The 17,274-nt window shown below is 33.7% G+C and overlaps 1 protein-coding gene and 1 pseudogene across 1 annotated transcript in view; both read right to left on the bottom strand.

The window, feature by feature from the left end:
• The window catches only part of LOC120780044 (piggyBac transposable element-derived protein 3-like), a gene marked incomplete at its 3' end in the record, with an annotated part of 46,970 nt that overhangs the window by 13,097 nt on the left and 16,599 nt on the right, over nt 1-17,274 (bottom strand). The window lies entirely within an intron of this gene.
• Nucleotides 1,348-1,489, bottom strand: LOC120780047 (annotated as a pseudogene).

Below are 17,274 nucleotides of genomic sequence, written 5' to 3'. Positions count from 1 at the left end.
GAAAAAACAGAAGTTTTACTGATAAGCACTAGGAAGATAGAAGAACGAATAGAGCTCACCATAGGGAATGCAAGATTACCTCGCAGCCTGGTGAAGTATCTAGGGGTAATACTAGATTCCAAATTAAAATTTAAAGAACACTTGGGTATACTTCCGCCAAGGCAAACAGAATTTATAATGCGCTATCGAGAATGATGACCAATAGAGGCTGTGTGCGTTCAGCCGGCGATTCTTAATAGCGATAGCAATGAGTTCCGTAATACTGTATGCGGCACCAGTATGGATACAGGCAATGGATATAAAAGCGTATGCAAAACAAATAATTGCAGTGCATAGGCTTTCTGCAATTCGGGTAATTAGTGCTTTCCGGACTATATCAACCGACGCTGCTGAAGTATTAGCCAGCATGCCGCCCATTGACATCCAGGGAGATGAACTCGAGCGTTTATATCAATTATCAACGCCTAAAACAGTATCGGTAAGGACAGAGGAGAGAAACAAGAGTACTAAAATGTGGCAGGAGCGGTGGAATTCCTCATCCAAAGGGCGCTGGACCCATCGACTTATACCGGACATCCACACGTGGATAGACAGACGACATGGGGACTTAGATTTCTATCTGACCCAAATACTTAGTGGACATGGATGCTTTAGAACCTACCTTTTCAGATTCCACAATGACATTAGTCCGAACTGTCCGACGTGTACAGAGCATATAGAAGACTCTGAACATGTATTATTTCATTGCCCTCGATTTTCGAATACAAGGGAACAGCTAAAAACCATACTCGGTGGTAGTTTTACGGTCGATAACTTGACCACACTCATGTGTCAGTCGACTGATAAATGGAAAGCTGTCAGCGAAGCGTCAGCGTTCATAATGACCAAACTGAGATCTTTTCAACAGACTAGGCGTCCGTCAGTCCGCGAAATAGAGGAGACTTGTCCCTCCCTCTTATCCCTCCCACGAAGTAATACCTAGCCGGTGGTTCCGTGGGAGAGTCCTGAGTTGGGAGTAGGTTAGGTTTAGCGGATTAAAGTTCCGCACATCGGCTTTCGATGCTTCCCCCTACTATAAAAAAAAAAAAAAAAAAAAAATATTTACGCATGATTGTAGGCGAAGCTGCTACATCGGCAAGGGGTGACAATCGGCGGCCATTACTTTACTTATGCCATAGAAATTCTATTGCTACGAATATGGATATGACAACGAAATAATGCAAATATGCATATTTCTAAAGGTCATTAATATCTTTAAAGAATTGAATGATCCTGAGAAGTATAGTCTTAACTTTTCAACAGCCAACGCAGAGCATTTCAACCAAAAAGAATTCATTCATTAAAATCACCACTCAGAAGTCGTTTTATCCGTTGTAAGCGAACGGTTTTCGAAGAAACATCATTTCTAATATGCCACAAGACAACATTAGAAATGAACTTCTTAAACCTCACGCTGTCAGATAAAACGATATACCTAGTCATCGCGGGTCGATTTCCAAAAAATGGACCAACGCAGGGTATTTCAACAAAAGGGCACATAAAATAGTTGAGAATTCGCAGAAATTAAAGACAAAGGAAAGAAAAAGGAGTATAACTTCAATAATGAACAAGCATACAAACATACATACGCGCAGCAGCAGCAAGGAAAGAGGTAACAATCGGCGATCCATTGTGTATTTCTTTCATGCATAACCAAACCATAATTAGGACAACGCTATACAAGTGTCAATGGTGGTCTAGGTGGTAAGCGCTTTAAAACTTACGACGAGCACCTAGGTACGTAGGTTCGAATCCCAACAGAATTGATTTTTTAATTGAATATGTCACCAACCAAAAATTGAAACATTGTTCTACAAAAACAACAACAGCATAAGCATGGCAGCATTGTGTTGTTGGTAGAAAAGCCGAGCTGTGCCGAAAGAAACGAACAAACGATCGCCGATTGTCACCGCTTCGCTTGCTGCTCGAACATCTTCGCAGACAAGGTTGCGTAGATTCATATTGAGCAAGGGGTTGCGTAGATTCATATTCAGCAAGGTTGCGTAGATTCATATTGAGCAAGGTTGCGCAACCTGAGTCTATCGCAACCTTTTCCGAACTCTAATAAGAAGTATAATTTCAAAAATGGAAGAAATCGGATAATAACCACGCCCACCTCCCATACAAAAGTTATGTTGAAAATCACTAAAAGTGCGTTAACCGACTAACAAAAAACGTCAGAAACACTAAATTTTACGGAAGAAATGGCAGGAGGAAGCTGCACCCAGGCTTTTTTTTTTTAAATTGAAACTGGGCGTGGCGTCGCCCACTCATGGACCAAAAACCATATCTCAGGAACTACTAATCTAATTAATTTTACAGCAAAATAAAAAAATATGTAAATGACGGATAATGAAATCTCGATTATCACTTTATCATGCAAGAGTATAAAATGTTCGGTGGCACCCGAACTTAGCCCTTCCTTACTTGTTTTATATGAAAAAGGATACTCGGTACTTGCAACATCTTTCTTGCCAAGGGACGTGCATACCAAATTTCATTACGATATATCAAATTTTACTCAAGTTACAGCTTGCACGGACAGACAGACAGTCATCCGAACTTCAGTTCGTTGTTTTCATTCTGAATATTTATATATTCTATGTACATAAATATAACACTATATTTATCTCTATTGATTTTTGGTGATACGTACAACCGTTGGGTGAACAAAATAATGTTCTCTGTAGCAACATGTTGCAAGAGTATAAAAATGTTGCGAAATAATTGAACATTCAATGTACGACGAAATCGGGAATGAATTACAATCAAATTTGGTATTTTTTTAAGTTAAATTAAATTTTACTTAGACCAACTCTATTCATTTTCAGCGCAAAACCATCACTATCAGAAGTTATAGGTAACGGAAATTGTTTGAAGTTCTCTAATAAAATTTTACATATTTTCAGTATTTAACTAAGGTAAATTCAATAATATAATATATGTTCAAATAATTTTTCTAAGATATATTACATATTGTGAGATGTATACAATATAAGGCCAACTGGAAGTGTGAAAATCTTTAAATACGTATGTGAGAGATAGCTGTCGGTTTTATCGGTTTTTGGCATTCTACATATTATTAGAAAAAGGGGATCTCTGAGTTTCATTAAGGTCCCTCACATACCATCAACAATACCTTATATAAGAAGTTGAATCAACTGAATGTATAAAAATGTTGATATTAGTTATTTGAGGGTTGAGCAAGTTTTCACCTGTTTTTATCCATTTTAGCCACCGATCATCTCGTCAGGAAAAAAAACACATGCGGTATAATTAAACTGGAAGTTCGAAAATATTCCAGATTCAATCCAGCTTTGCTGTGCAGGCATACTATTATCAGAAAGAGAATCCACCTAATTGAAATAATATATCTCACAGATTCACCGTTAAATACAGTAAAAAGTTAGCACCAGGCACTGAAGACTCCATATTTGGTAATTGGAGGGTTGAACAGGTATGGCCCAATTTTTACAATTCTTGAGATTGGGATTGTATACCTCCAAGGCACTATTTGTGCAAAGTTTTATTTAGGCTTGACTTGTATACGATTTCGTAAATTTTCAAAGTGTAATATAAAAATTTTACAGTTACGTTATATGCCGTATTCGATTGGAATTGGTCATTAGATGTGATTTCACCTAAATGAGAGCAATGCCACTCCCTTTACCAAATTTTGACAATGGGAACTATAAAACTGGCTTGTACTATCCCGAATGTAAAATTTAATGACACATATAGTTATAGATTTTTCGCACTTTTAGTTGCTTATAGTTAACAAGGAGGCTACTCCGATTTTCGAACCGCAGCACATAGGAGCATTTGGTCTCAAAAACCGAACAAAATTATTTAAAGTGATTTTATGAATGAAAAGGAATAAAAATGCATGATTGAATATAATAATGCAATATATTAAAATAAAACGAGTAAGGAAGGGCTAATTTCGGGAGTAACCGAATACTTTATGTTGAATATATTGGTTGTCAAAAATGTCTTGCGGTATTGTCGCTAGTTGGCGCTGAAAGCACGTAGCAGAAAACGTATAATATAGAGAAGGTTCAACTACGGACAAGCGTGTGAACTGTCAAGAGCCATGAATTTTCTATTAGTGGATTTCACCACTTTTGGCTCGGCAGGAGAAATTTTAACAGAAATGAGTGAACAGAGCTGAGAATTCAATGAAAATCATGCTCAGAAATATACATTTCTTTTACAGACGCCTGTTGGCCTTTTGGCTTATATTTTTATACTTTTACATGCTATCATATCAATTGATATGAATATAATTTTGCGAATTTTTGCGAATTCATGCAAAATTGATAACATTATTATTAAATCATGCTATTTTCATGGTAATATTTGTAGTTAATGGGCAAATGAGCTACTTTTTAAACATTCCTTATCTTTGATAATATTATATAATTTCGTATGCATGTCTATATGCTATACACATGAAATATTATCGTAATATCCTAAAAACATAATATATTACCATAATAATATATGAAATCATACCTCTTATCATTTAAAACTTTCATACACATCTATCCTGCAGATATGTATGTATGCAAGTACAAATCAATTTCAAATCAAGATATTATTTTTCAGTAATATAAAAAGCGCGCGCTTCTCTATATTTACGTACACACATACCCTGCCAACATTTGGAAGTGTCTTTTATCGGCAACGCCAAATACGTCACGCTTTAGTCACTTCCGTACGTTAAAATAAAGATAGTTGTCGCGTTCACGTGTCAAACGCCAAATGCGTCACTTTTAAGTCACTTCCAGACGTTATATTAAAGATTGTTGTCCCGTTATGCAAAAGATAAACAATGAACGCAATCACCGACGTTGAAGTCGCAGCGATGCAAAATGAAATTAGATGAAAACAACAGAATATAAAAAGAAGTTGTTGACATCTGGTTCATTGGTTTTGTGTCTTCTGCAGTTTGTGGTCAGTGCTAAAGTGTGATATTGTTTTTGGAACTAGAAAATTATTTGTTTCGTGGTGTTTTAATTTGAAATATTATTGAAAATATAATTAAAATGAGTGAATTGTCAGCAAAGGCTATTAAATTGATAAATAAAAGAGAAGCATCTAAATTAATATGCATTATTACATAACTAATACAAAAATAATAAAAACTTTGACGGAAGAAGTCGTTGCGTTAAAAACTGAAGTCAAGCAGCAAAGAAATATGCGTGAGAAGGATGATACGTCTCTAATACCTTCCTTACCTTTCATGGATGTCAAGGACTTTATTGATTTTGACACGAAGCTGCTGTTGAACGACAAAATAACATCTCAGCTGGTAGGTCGATTTTCTTATACTAAATGCCCATAATTATGAATAAATTTGTATATTTGGAACATATTTAATTTTAGAAAAATATCATATACAGAGTTGGAGGAAAGGATTTCCCTTCATTCCTAAGAATGGCATTGAAATCCATTATATCGGATGCTATGGCCGTTAATTTAACTTGGCGTGGAACTAATAAAAAGTAATATTTCACATAAAACTATAACTATAAAGAAATCAATTAATTCTATTTTCCTATAAATGCCTGTCATTCCAAATATTCGAACTCGACCGATATGGATATAAATAAAGTGTGTCAACAGCACATACTTCACGCCCGAGACAGAGTACAAAAAAAAACAAACAATTAATGAACTGAAAAATTTAAAAAATCGTATTTCTAATATTCACATGAATTAATTATTTTTTTTTTTTGTAATACATTTTTGAATTGAAATAAATATAAAAAATTTAAAAACGAAAATTTTAACTTCCACAAGTCACTAATACGTAACTTCCACAAGGCCCTAATACGTAACTTCTGAAAGTAACGTCCGCGGGGAACAACTTCTCAATAAGGAAGTGACTTCTATGATGAAAAAAATGTATCGCAGACGTTGAATTGTAACTTCTTGAAGTCACTTATAAGTGACTTTTGCGATAGAAAATGTTGGCAGGGTATGCCTGTATGTATGTTTGTGCGCAGACATTCTCACACAAATAATATATGTATGCGTACGCATGTAAATCAAAAAATACAAACATTCTTCTGGAAAAACAGTAATAGTGACAAAAATCATCATACATACTTACAATATGAGTACACATGTAAATATGTGCGTATGACATTCCCACACAAACAATGCATACACAACATATGTACATACTTACATGCGTTCACATGTGGATATGTCACCCGCAAAAATTACAAATATTGTTCTACAAAAACAACAATCGTTTGAAAAAGCATCAGAAACCAATATGGCAGCCAAATTGCCGACGTCAAAATTTTTAGTAATTACCCAACAACAAAATTTTCATTCATGAATGCAAACGTACTTTCAAAAAGCATATTCGATTCATTCATAAAAGTAGACGCCATTACATCTCCCCGAGCATGCCTTGCCGACAAGCGTCTTTGCGCGACGATTTCAAAAGCTAAAAATCATAAATTGAATATATTTCTGAAGTTGGAAATGGAAAAAGTCACAACCCCGCAAATATAAGTATTAAAAAATATTAGAATAAAATAGACAACATAGTTTATTTGTCGAATTTCAAGTCTAGAAATTTTTCAAAGAAAATATTCAATATTCTTCTGATTTTTGTGTACAGTCAATCCCGGTTAAGTAGTACTCCGCTTAAATGAAAATCATCCCTCTTAACTGCCTATGTCTTGTTGCATACTTTTTTCACCGAAGTGATGAACAACGACAAATTAAACAACTGAGTTGAAGGTTTAATCGATAATCCGCCTTCCGTTTTATTTTGTGCTTTCTTAAATACTAATATTTTGCTTTCTTGCAATAACTTAAAAATAAATGCTTGCGTAAAAATTCTTAGGAAATGTGTCTTATGCATTTTGCAAAGTAATACAGTTAATAAAGTTATTATAGATTTTGTTAACTGTTGCATTTTCGTTAGCGGAAATGCACTTGAATGAACAATAAATACAAATTATTAAAATTCTTCGGAGTTGTTGACTGTTGCATTTTCGTTAGTGGAATTAGTGGTACATTTTATTAACTGTTGCATTTTCGTTAGCGAAAATTCACTTGGACAAACAATTCTTTGGAAAACTCAATTAATAAATATTCGTATTCTTTGAATATAGTATTCTTTATAACACCCCCACCGTTAGTTTGAGGCTCCGACGAAATTATATTATCTTTGCCGGATTGTTTACAATTATAGTAGTTTCATTTTTTAATTGTACAGTTGGAATATATGTTTTTGTATTCTTAAAGAGGTATATAAAAATAATTAAGATACATATTGATATAATAATTGAGATATCTATACCAAAACTAAGTATTTTTGAGTTCTTATCTGTATATAGTATATTTTTCAGTGTTTCTTCGTATTCTATTTGCTTCAGATATAAAGATTCAATTTTTATGTCTGCTAGTGTTGTTTTACTATTGTCTTTAATTTTTGTAATTATATTAGGTAGAATAAACTTGTCTTGTATTTTTATTTTGACATTTGTAAAAGTCTTGTTTAACGCGTTTATTTCACAATTTTCGAATTTGATTAAGTAATTTCCTGAAATGTTTAATTTAGCTTTGTTGCAGTTATGGGATTGTGCTGTTAAAATGTTTAAGAATTAGTACTCCAGGAATTATTTCGCTTATCTCTTGTGTATTTAATATTTGCATTTTGCAATTAGCTTCTTCAAAGTTTAGTATTTTGTTTAAACAATCATCGTTAATTTTATAAGATTTCTTTTTATATTATCTTTAATATATGTGCTATAAATATTGCTTTCTGAATCTATGAGAACATTAGAGTGGCTAACCTTTATGGATGTATTATTTTTGTCAGAAATGGGTACGAATGTCACCATGGATAGTGAATCTTGCGAATATTGTGGTATAGAGAGAATTATTATAATATTACCTTCGTGAAGTGCTATGGCTACTTTAATATTAGTATAACTGTCGATGTCTGTGATTAATTCGAGTTCGGTTTGGCTGAGAATATCTGTGGGGATGATTCCCAGTTTCCCGGAGAAAATAATCTGTCCTATGTCGTCTACGTGATGCCGTAGGAGTGAGATGTCGTTGTTAATCTGGTATATGTGCTCTATAAATGTTATCTCGTCCTATATGGTTGAAATTTTATTCCCTATAACATTCTTGACTTTGTTTAAGTAGTCCCCGATAATGTTTTGCTGATAGTTTATGTGGTTAGTTATATTCTGGATTTGGGAGTTCATGACATTGTTTATATAGGTTAGTTTGTTCATTTCGTAAGTTAAGTTTTCATCGTTCGTATGTAGTAATTTAAGAGTTTTAGTTATTTGTTCTTCATCGTCACTGTCCATTGTACCTGCAATAATTTTTAGACCTTTTCCTATAATGTTTAAGAGAGCCCGTTTCCTTCGGAAATGTGGGTTAAGGTTTTCTATTTTTGCTCTTAATAGCATAAAGTTCTTATTTATTGTATTTATTAATTTTTTTGATTCGCTGCTGGATATCTTTAGGATGTCAATGTTGGTTTTGATTATTTCCATAGTTCGTTCGTATTCTGTGGTGTTAATTATGTGTAGCACTCTTATGTAGTGTTCAACAGTTTTAGTCTCTCCTGTTTTTATCGGTATGTATCCATTATTGTTCGATACGTCCTGTAGGTCGATGGTTTGAGTCTTGAATGTTGGGGTAAGTGTTGCCATCATTATGATCCATTTAATCATAAAAAAAATTACATTTATTTAAATGTAGCTTTGATTTTGGGGTTACTCTTGTCTTGGTATTTCTTCTTAGGTCTAACGTGAGCTTTATAATATTTATGTCCAGTTTCTGTTATCTGTAAGTGGTCATCATCTATTTTTTCAGCATTAATTTTCCTGTATTTTCTGTGGTGTTTACCCCCTCTTATCTCTCTAATGTAATTTGGTGCGCCTTCTAATTCTATATCCTTCCGGTTTTCATTTAACTTCTGAATGTACTTTTCTTTCTTTGAATTTATAAGATCAAAAAAAAAACCTATTATTCTTATCATTTTATCTTCTATACTTTCGTCTTTGTTTTCTTTATCGTGCCTTAACAAGCGTATGTGCTCATTGATTGTGTTGTGTAGTCTCTCAATGTCGGCGTAAGACGTATGGTTACTATTGAAGTATAGTGAATATCTATGTTCTCCTTTTTCAAAAATTCTTGCATCGGTATAGCTTTAAAGCCTAGTTCATTACCCACAACAATTTTATTTATTTTCCCATAAGTATTGATTATCAGCAAAAGTTTTGTTTTAAATTCTGTCCAACTCCTACCGTTTATTTGAAATGCTAACGCGAACTTCGAAAATTTATCAATTGCTGTCATAAAAAGTTTCTTACCTAAAGTATAAAATACGTCTATATGTAATGTTTCCAGAGGTTTGGATGGAGTTTCTGTAATTTTGTAAAGGATCTTCGGGGTTTCCTATCGTATTTTTTCAAGTTACAAATTTCACAGTTATTTATGAACTGAGTTATCCTTTGTTTTAATTTAGGATTGTAAATTCGCGTAATTAATTCTTTATATTATTCGTTTTTAATAATTTCAGTTAATCGATTTTCGTCTTCTATGTCTTCTCGTCATGAGTGTAGATCTAAGTACTTTAAAATTTGGGTTATTTGAAAATAGTTCTTCGTAAACAGTTTTAAACATAGTATAAAATTCGTCTCGATAAAAATAGCATTCAGTTGTGTTGAATTAAAATGATTCTTTAGTATTGTAATTACTGTTTCCATTTCCTTCATAGAAATTATTCTTCTTTTATTTTTAAAAACAGATTTATTTTTTATTCTTAATGATCCAGAGGTAGTTTTCATTATAACTATTACTTGATTTTTAAACATATTAATTGGTGAAGTAGTACTTTTTATCGTTCCCCCTGTCGCACTCTAGTGTATTAATGCTGGGTTCAATTTCAATCTCTTGACAAAGCGTCGGCATTATTATTCTTTATTCCTTTCTTTGTAATTAATATCATAATCGTATTCAGATAATCTTAATTCCACCTAACAAGTTTTGAATTTGGTTCCTTTATAGAAAAGAGCCATGTCAGTGGCTTGTGATCTGTCTCTATTATAAACTTACGACCAAAAAGGTAAATTAAAATATTTTGTAGCCCATACGATTGCCAATACATTCCTTTCTCTATTGTGCTATAATTTGTTTCATGCGTATTAAGGGTGCGACTGGCGTAGCATATTGGATGATTATCTTGCGAAAGTACCGCTCCCAAAGCGTAATTACGCGCGTCCGTTGTCAATGTAAATGTTTTAGAAAAGTCTGGGTATGTTAATATTGGATCATGTGTTAGTAGGGTCTTGAGGGTGTTAAAACTTTTTTCGTAGTCCGAGACATTTATATTTATCTGTGAATCTTTCTTAAGCACCTTAGTCATTGGTTTAGCTTAGTAGCCATAGTAGTCCTTTATGAACTTCCCAGTAGCTCTTGTGAGCCCTAAGAATTGCTTGATCTGTTTTGCTGTTTTGGGTAATGGGAAGTTACAACGCATTCATCTTTTTAGGATTGGGCTTGACTCCTTCCGTTGTAATATGTGCCCAAGGAACTTGTTTCTTTTTTAGAAATTCTGATTTATCTAGCTGGACTTTTAAATTTACTTCCTATAATTCTGCGAATATAAGTCTGTCCAGTGAGTTCATATGTTCCTGTAAGGATGTTTAAAATATGATTATATCGTCCAGGATACTAGGCAGATTTTGTTGATATAATCTTGGAGTAGATTATTCATCAATCTCTGGAACGTTGCAGGGCTGTTTTTAGTCCGAAAGGCATTCGCAGAAATTCATAGTGCCCTCCTTCGACACTAAATGCAGTTTTGTAGATGTCTTCTTCCTCTATCTCGATTTGGTGGAAACCCTTCGCCAGATCGAGTGTAGTGAAGTACTGGCTTCTTCCCAGTTTTTCAAGAATCTCGTCTATGTTCGGAATGGGAAACTTGTCATCGATCGTTACTTCGCTCAGTTTACGATAGTCGATTACAAGTCTCCACTTTGGTTTCCCGCTGGCATAGGCCTTCTTTGGCACGATCCAAATTGGGGCTGAGTAGGGAGAATTGCTATTCCTAATTATCCCGTGTTTTAACATTTCTTGGATTTGATCTGTGACTTCTTCCTTATGTACGTATGGGTACCTATATGACTTAGAAAATATAGGTATGTTGTTTGCAGTTCTAATTCTATGTTTTATTGCTGAAGTAAATGAAAGTCCTTCATTTTCCTGGTAAAAAATTATTTTCGATTATGTTAAAACTTTCGTGATCTACATTTTGCGTAGTCACCCGATTGGTTTCAGATAGTAAGTTTATCTTTGCTTCTTGATTTCTTACATTTAAAATTCCCTCTCTTACAATGTTTCCGCTGTTTTCTTCCTTATAATATACTAGGTCAGAGTCATCTGGTACTACTATCTTTCTTTCATTTAAGTTTTCGTTTTCGAAGTGCATAGGGAGTGTCTTGTTACCGATCTTTATTTCGTTCTTTTTATAATCGATACAGGCATTTAGTGGTCTCAATATATCGTTACCTATTAGACCGTCAAAAAAGTTATGAAATTTTATTATATAAAACTCTCTATTGGTTTATTAGTTCCAATGTCGCTAAATTCTTCGAACATGGGTACTATTGCCTTTTTGTCAACGTAAATTCGATGTTGGAGAGTTTTAATTAAAAGTGGACTAGTTGGATGAATTCTTTTGGGGTCGCAGATACCCGGATTTAAAATGGAGTTTGTTGCGCCTGTGTCTATTATAAGTCTTATAAAATCTATCTTTGGTTTTATTATTATAAATGGTAATTTATTCTTGAGGCTGATTCCTGAAAATTTTCAGCCACTTCTATTTTTCCTATGTCCATAGGTTCAGGTTGGTTTCTGAAATTTGGTCTCTGGAAGGATGGGTTTTGAGGACTAGGGTTTGCTTGTTGGTATGGCTGGGATTGTTGGTAATTTCTTCCGTTATTTTGGGGCGTTGGTTGGGAATTCCTTCTGTTGAATAGTTGTTGTGAATTCCCGTATTGGGTTCTATTCCTACTGTCCTTTTTATTGTATTGTGTATTGTTTCTATAGTCAGTATTTCTATTACTTGAATGAGTTTTAAATTCTGTGCTGTTGTTCACGTTATTGTTCCCTGTATGTGCGTACCCGGCTTGGAACAGTATGTCCATAGCATGTTCCAAATCTTCTGGGTTCCTACAGAAAAGGATTGATTTCATTGGTTCAGGAAGTTTGTTTTTAAAGATATTGAGGGCAGTGCGCTTGTTGTTCATCGCACTCTCTCTAGTTGCTTCGGTTTTTCCTAAAATGGTTACTAATTTGTTATTTAACCTGTGTAACCTGGTTTTCATGTCGTTGTAAAAATCTAAAGTGTTTGTTCTAAAGGTGACGCTTCGTAGTTCGTCAAAGAGTTCTTCGCAAGAACGTCTATCCCCGAAATTATTCTGTAGTATGTTTTTAATCTCTGTCCATGAGGTCGCGTGGCAGTTTATTTCTATTGCCTGTCTTGCTCTTCTTTTAGCTTTGATTTTATTAAGTCCGAAAAAACTAGTTGGGACAGTTCGTCATATGTTTGTAGGTGTGGGTGTATTCGGTTAATAAGTGTGGTGAATGTCTGCAGGTCTCTTGAGTCGCCACAGAATTCAGATAAGTTATTAAGATATTTTAAAGGGTTTATAGTAAGAATGTTTTGAGCTGGTACTGCCATTTTATTTCCCTTTTTTTTATAGGTTCGGGAGGAAGAAAAAAGAAATTATCTCTAATAATATGTTTTAAATAATGTTTATTTGCTTGGGTTTTTATCAAGGTTACTTTATGTAGGAACTCTTGCAACTTTTTGATTTCTTGTTTTCCAGACGAATATTTTAATTTTATTTCAATTTCTTACTCTATGCTAATTTTATCAGTTACATACAGTTAATAATAATAATATATAATATAGTTAATCGGATTCTCACTTTCTGATGTTGTTGTTGAATATTATATTGCTGTCTGCCTGGCTCTGTGTTGGGTTTGAAGTTGATCTGGATGTGTTTCCAAGGATGGAAAAAATATTGTCACTATGTTGAGTTTAAAGTTGATTAGGATGTGCAGTTGGTTTCTGACGAGTTGTTAATATGGCTATATCTTTATATTTCGGTTGTTGTCTGAAATTATCATCGATAAGAGTAAATCTTTTTTACCCCTTTCTTCACCCCTTTTTGTATTATTTTCGAAAAATTTGTATGTTTTAAAGGATTCGTTCTTCAATCTTATGAGGTTCAAATGTCACTCTCACTAAACTTTTTCGCAAAATTATATTGTGTGCTTAGAAGATTCGTTCTTCAATCTTATGAAGTTCAAATGTCACTTTCACTAAACGTTTTCGCAGAAATATTTTGTATGTTTTAAAGGATTCGTTCTTCAATCTTATCGAAGTTCAAATGTCACTTTCACTAAACGTTTTCGCAAAAATATTTTGTATGTTTTAAAGGATTCGTTGTTCTTTTTTTTTTTCTACCCGTTACGAATATAGAAATATTCAATATCCTTTCTTATGTAACTTGATTTTAAATTTTTCCTACCGACTGCGCCACTTTTTTCACCGAAGTGATGAACAACGACAAATTAAACAACTGAGTTGAAGGTTTAATCGATAATCCGCCTTCCGTTTTATTTTGTGCTTTCTTAAATACACTTGAATGAACAATAAATACAAATTATTAAAATTCTTCGGAGTTGTTGACTGTTGCATTTTCGTTAGTGGAATTAGTGGTACATTTTATTAACTGTTGCATTTTCGTTAGCGAAAATGCACTTGGACAAACAATTCTTTGGAAACCTCAATTAATAAATATTCGTATTCTTTGAAAATAGTATTCTTTATAACACTGCATCTCACGGTTTGTTTTTTGAAAAACATAGAAATTATTGTTTTAAGTACCACTCGCTTAAGTATACCTATCCGCACTCGCTTATGTATCATATTATATTTTTATTTTTGACAAACCACAAAAATCTGTATTTTTGATTGTGGCACATAACCGGGATTGACTGAATTTGTCAAGGAATGTGAAAAATATTTTGTAATTCTGAAATATTTTTACGCAGCTGCATCGATATGTATGCATGCTCACGCACAAACATACATATTTACGCTGGTTGCGGTGACAATCGGCGGCCATTCGTTTATTTTTTTCGGCACAGCTCATTGGTTGTCCGTGACAACGGAGTTTTTGTGTGAAACAATGGTTGTATATATTTACATACAAAGTTGTTTGTAGACAAAAGTACAAACATTATGCGAATGATTGTTTCAAATTTGTTTACATGAACACAAAATTACTTACATAAGTATGTGAATATGTGAACTTTATGCGTACGGTTTTTTAAAATCTGTTTACATGCACACATAATTATATGCAGATGACTTTTAAGATTTTATCAAAACGGGATTTTATCAAAAAAAAAATTTATCATTACGGGTATGGTTTTTTAAAAATCTGTTTATATGTATGTACATATACATAATTACATCCATATGCGAATATGTGCGACGGCTTGGTCTTTAAAATGTTATCAAAACCTCTAATGCCCAATATATGTATGTATGTACATGTATCTATGTACATACATATATTTATTTGAGGTAATAATGGAAATATGACTTTATTATAAATTCCAACAGATTTAATGGAATTTATCATTAAATAATAATATCATTATATAATAATAGAAAACTCAACCCCTCCAAAAAGAGGAACGTGATGACAATCGGCACGCCATGAACCTCCTCTATATTATACGTTCTCTGCACGTAGTTCGAGTTTTATTCGTCGCATCGGGTCATGCTATACCTTTTTGGAAAGCTTATTTCACGCGCTAACACGTGTTCGATTGATTGTCGTATCCTTTAAGTCGTTCGTGAGTTATAGCGTCGCATACATGGAGCAAAATAAAGAGAAAATACGGCATATTTTACAGTACTACTACAAATGCATCTCAAGCCGCCAATAACATTTGTGCAGTTTATGCACCCGATACAGTTTCCATTCCCACCGCACAACGATGGTTTCAACGTTTTCGTTCTGGTGTAGAGGTGGTCGAAGATGCGCCACGCTCCGGAAGGCCTGTCGTCGTAAATTGCGATAAAATCGCTGAATTGGTCGAAAGAGACCGGCATAGTAGCAGCCGTAGCATCGGTCAAGAGCTGGGCATGAGTCATCAAAAATTCATTTAAATTTCCATAAAAAAATAAAAAAATTCAATAGAAATACCGCAAGACGTATTTGACAACCCATTATTAAATACTTACCATGTTGTCCAGAATCCATGAAAAATATTTTCCAGAATTCACTTCACGCAACACAAAATATCACTTGCAATTTCGAGAACAATAAAGAGTTTCGCGAATAAGCACATGCGTTCTGAAAGAAATCTACATTATGTTGCTCAAACTTTCTTCCGTTCAAATAAAACACTTTAAACACCTTGTTTCTTCGAAGGTTACCCCAATAATGATTTTTATTTCGCAAACCAATTCCACACGAAGTCAAGCAAGTAAAATAAATTTGATGAGTCAGTAAAATTAAAACAATAATAATTGCACAAAAGTTGATAACAGGAAGTAAGTATTAATTACAATTTTTGCAAGTAAGATTTACAACTTTTGCAATGTTTTAAATAATAAAACAAATTTAATGACATGTTCTTACTATTCCATTGGTGTCTTATGAAGTCAAACAAGTAAAATAAATTTGATGAGTAAGTAAAAATTAAAACAACAACAATTGCACAAAAGTTGATAACAGGAAGTAAGTATTAATTACAGTTGTTGCAATGCCTCAAATAATAAAATAAATTTAATGATATGTTCTTATTATTCTATTGGTGCCTTCTGGGTTTTGGTGGGGGTTGACGTGACGATATAACTCCTCCCCCAGCGATGGCCACAACGAAGTTGGTGGAGACAGAGCGGCTTCAGTGGGCTTAGGATAATACCGAATTCTGCGGTTTTTCCATAACAGAGTTACACAAGTGATAGTTAAGGTGATGAGTATCAATGTTGTTATCGTTATTATGTTTCTCCTTTGAATTGCATCCTTTCTTAATCTCGTAATATCATTTTTGTTGATGAAACTGTAATCTTTGATCTTCTCTAGGCTTAAAGTCTCTGTTATTGTTGTTATTTGCACTTTCTCTAGATTTGGTGGTGCTACGAAGATTGTGTCCCAATGGACTGAAGGGTTGTCTTTATATGTTGTTCCCGCTATCGTGACGGAACAATTCGTGTAGTGGAGAAGGGAGGTTCCTTCAATTGTGAAGTTTTGCCCACAATCAAAGGTTATCGGTAGTCCTTTTACGTTGATAACCATTATATAATTATCTTCCGGTTGGAATATATTCGATGTGGGCCCCACATCGTTCACAGGACATATTGGCGTTTTATTATTCAAGATTCTAGCGATGCAAGTTGAATTATTGGTGCTTTCGAAGTCATTTGACCTCTTGCAGTAATACACGTTCTCAATTTTTGGGCATATCTCTGTTAAGTATTGGAGCTCGTGGTTATTGTAACTTACGTATGGTTTTGTTTTAATTACTTTCGTATTATTCATAGGAAGAGGAATGAGATGGAAAAGCGAATTCGTACTTTCAGCCAAATTTGGAAGTTTTTTATTAAAAATTAGGTTGCTATTATTATAATATGCTTGGAGTTCCAGAAGTTCGTAAAAGTGTCCGTCCGAAACTAAGTCAATATTCTGGGACTTAAAATGGTGTCTTATTTCATCCAATTCATCTGGATGAAGAATAAGCTTTGATACTATACCAAGTTTTGCGAGCATTACAGCTTCTATTATGTCAGAGATATGGTTCAATAATAAATCTATATTATAATCAAGTTGATTCATGTATTGGATTTCTAATAGCGCATTGTCTTCTTTTAGAATATGATTAGTTGTTTTTGTTGAGAGTTTTTCCAAAAATTGTGTAATGCTTTCCTGATTGTTATTCATATGCTCTGTCAAATTTTTAAATCTCTGTATCATTTGTATATTTTTGAATTTAATGTTGTATCCTGGAGTTCTTGTATTTGTTTATTTATAGTCATAGCGTCATTTGCGTCCATGTTCCCAGTTACATATTTTATTACAGAGCCTAAGCCGTTGAATAGTCCTCGTTTTGTACGTTTATATGGATTTAATGTCTGTAGTTTGTTTTCGAGTC

This window comes from Bactrocera tryoni, unplaced genomic scaffold (genome assembly GCF_016617805.1).
Source record: "Bactrocera tryoni isolate S06 unplaced genomic scaffold, CSIRO_BtryS06_freeze2 scaffold_122, whole genome shotgun sequence".
NCBI classification, from domain to species: Eukaryota; Metazoa; Arthropoda; class Insecta; order Diptera; family Tephritidae; genus Bactrocera; species Bactrocera tryoni.
The sequence above is the reverse complement of the archived record's forward strand: the minus strand, read 5'-3'. Positions and strand labels throughout refer to the sequence as shown.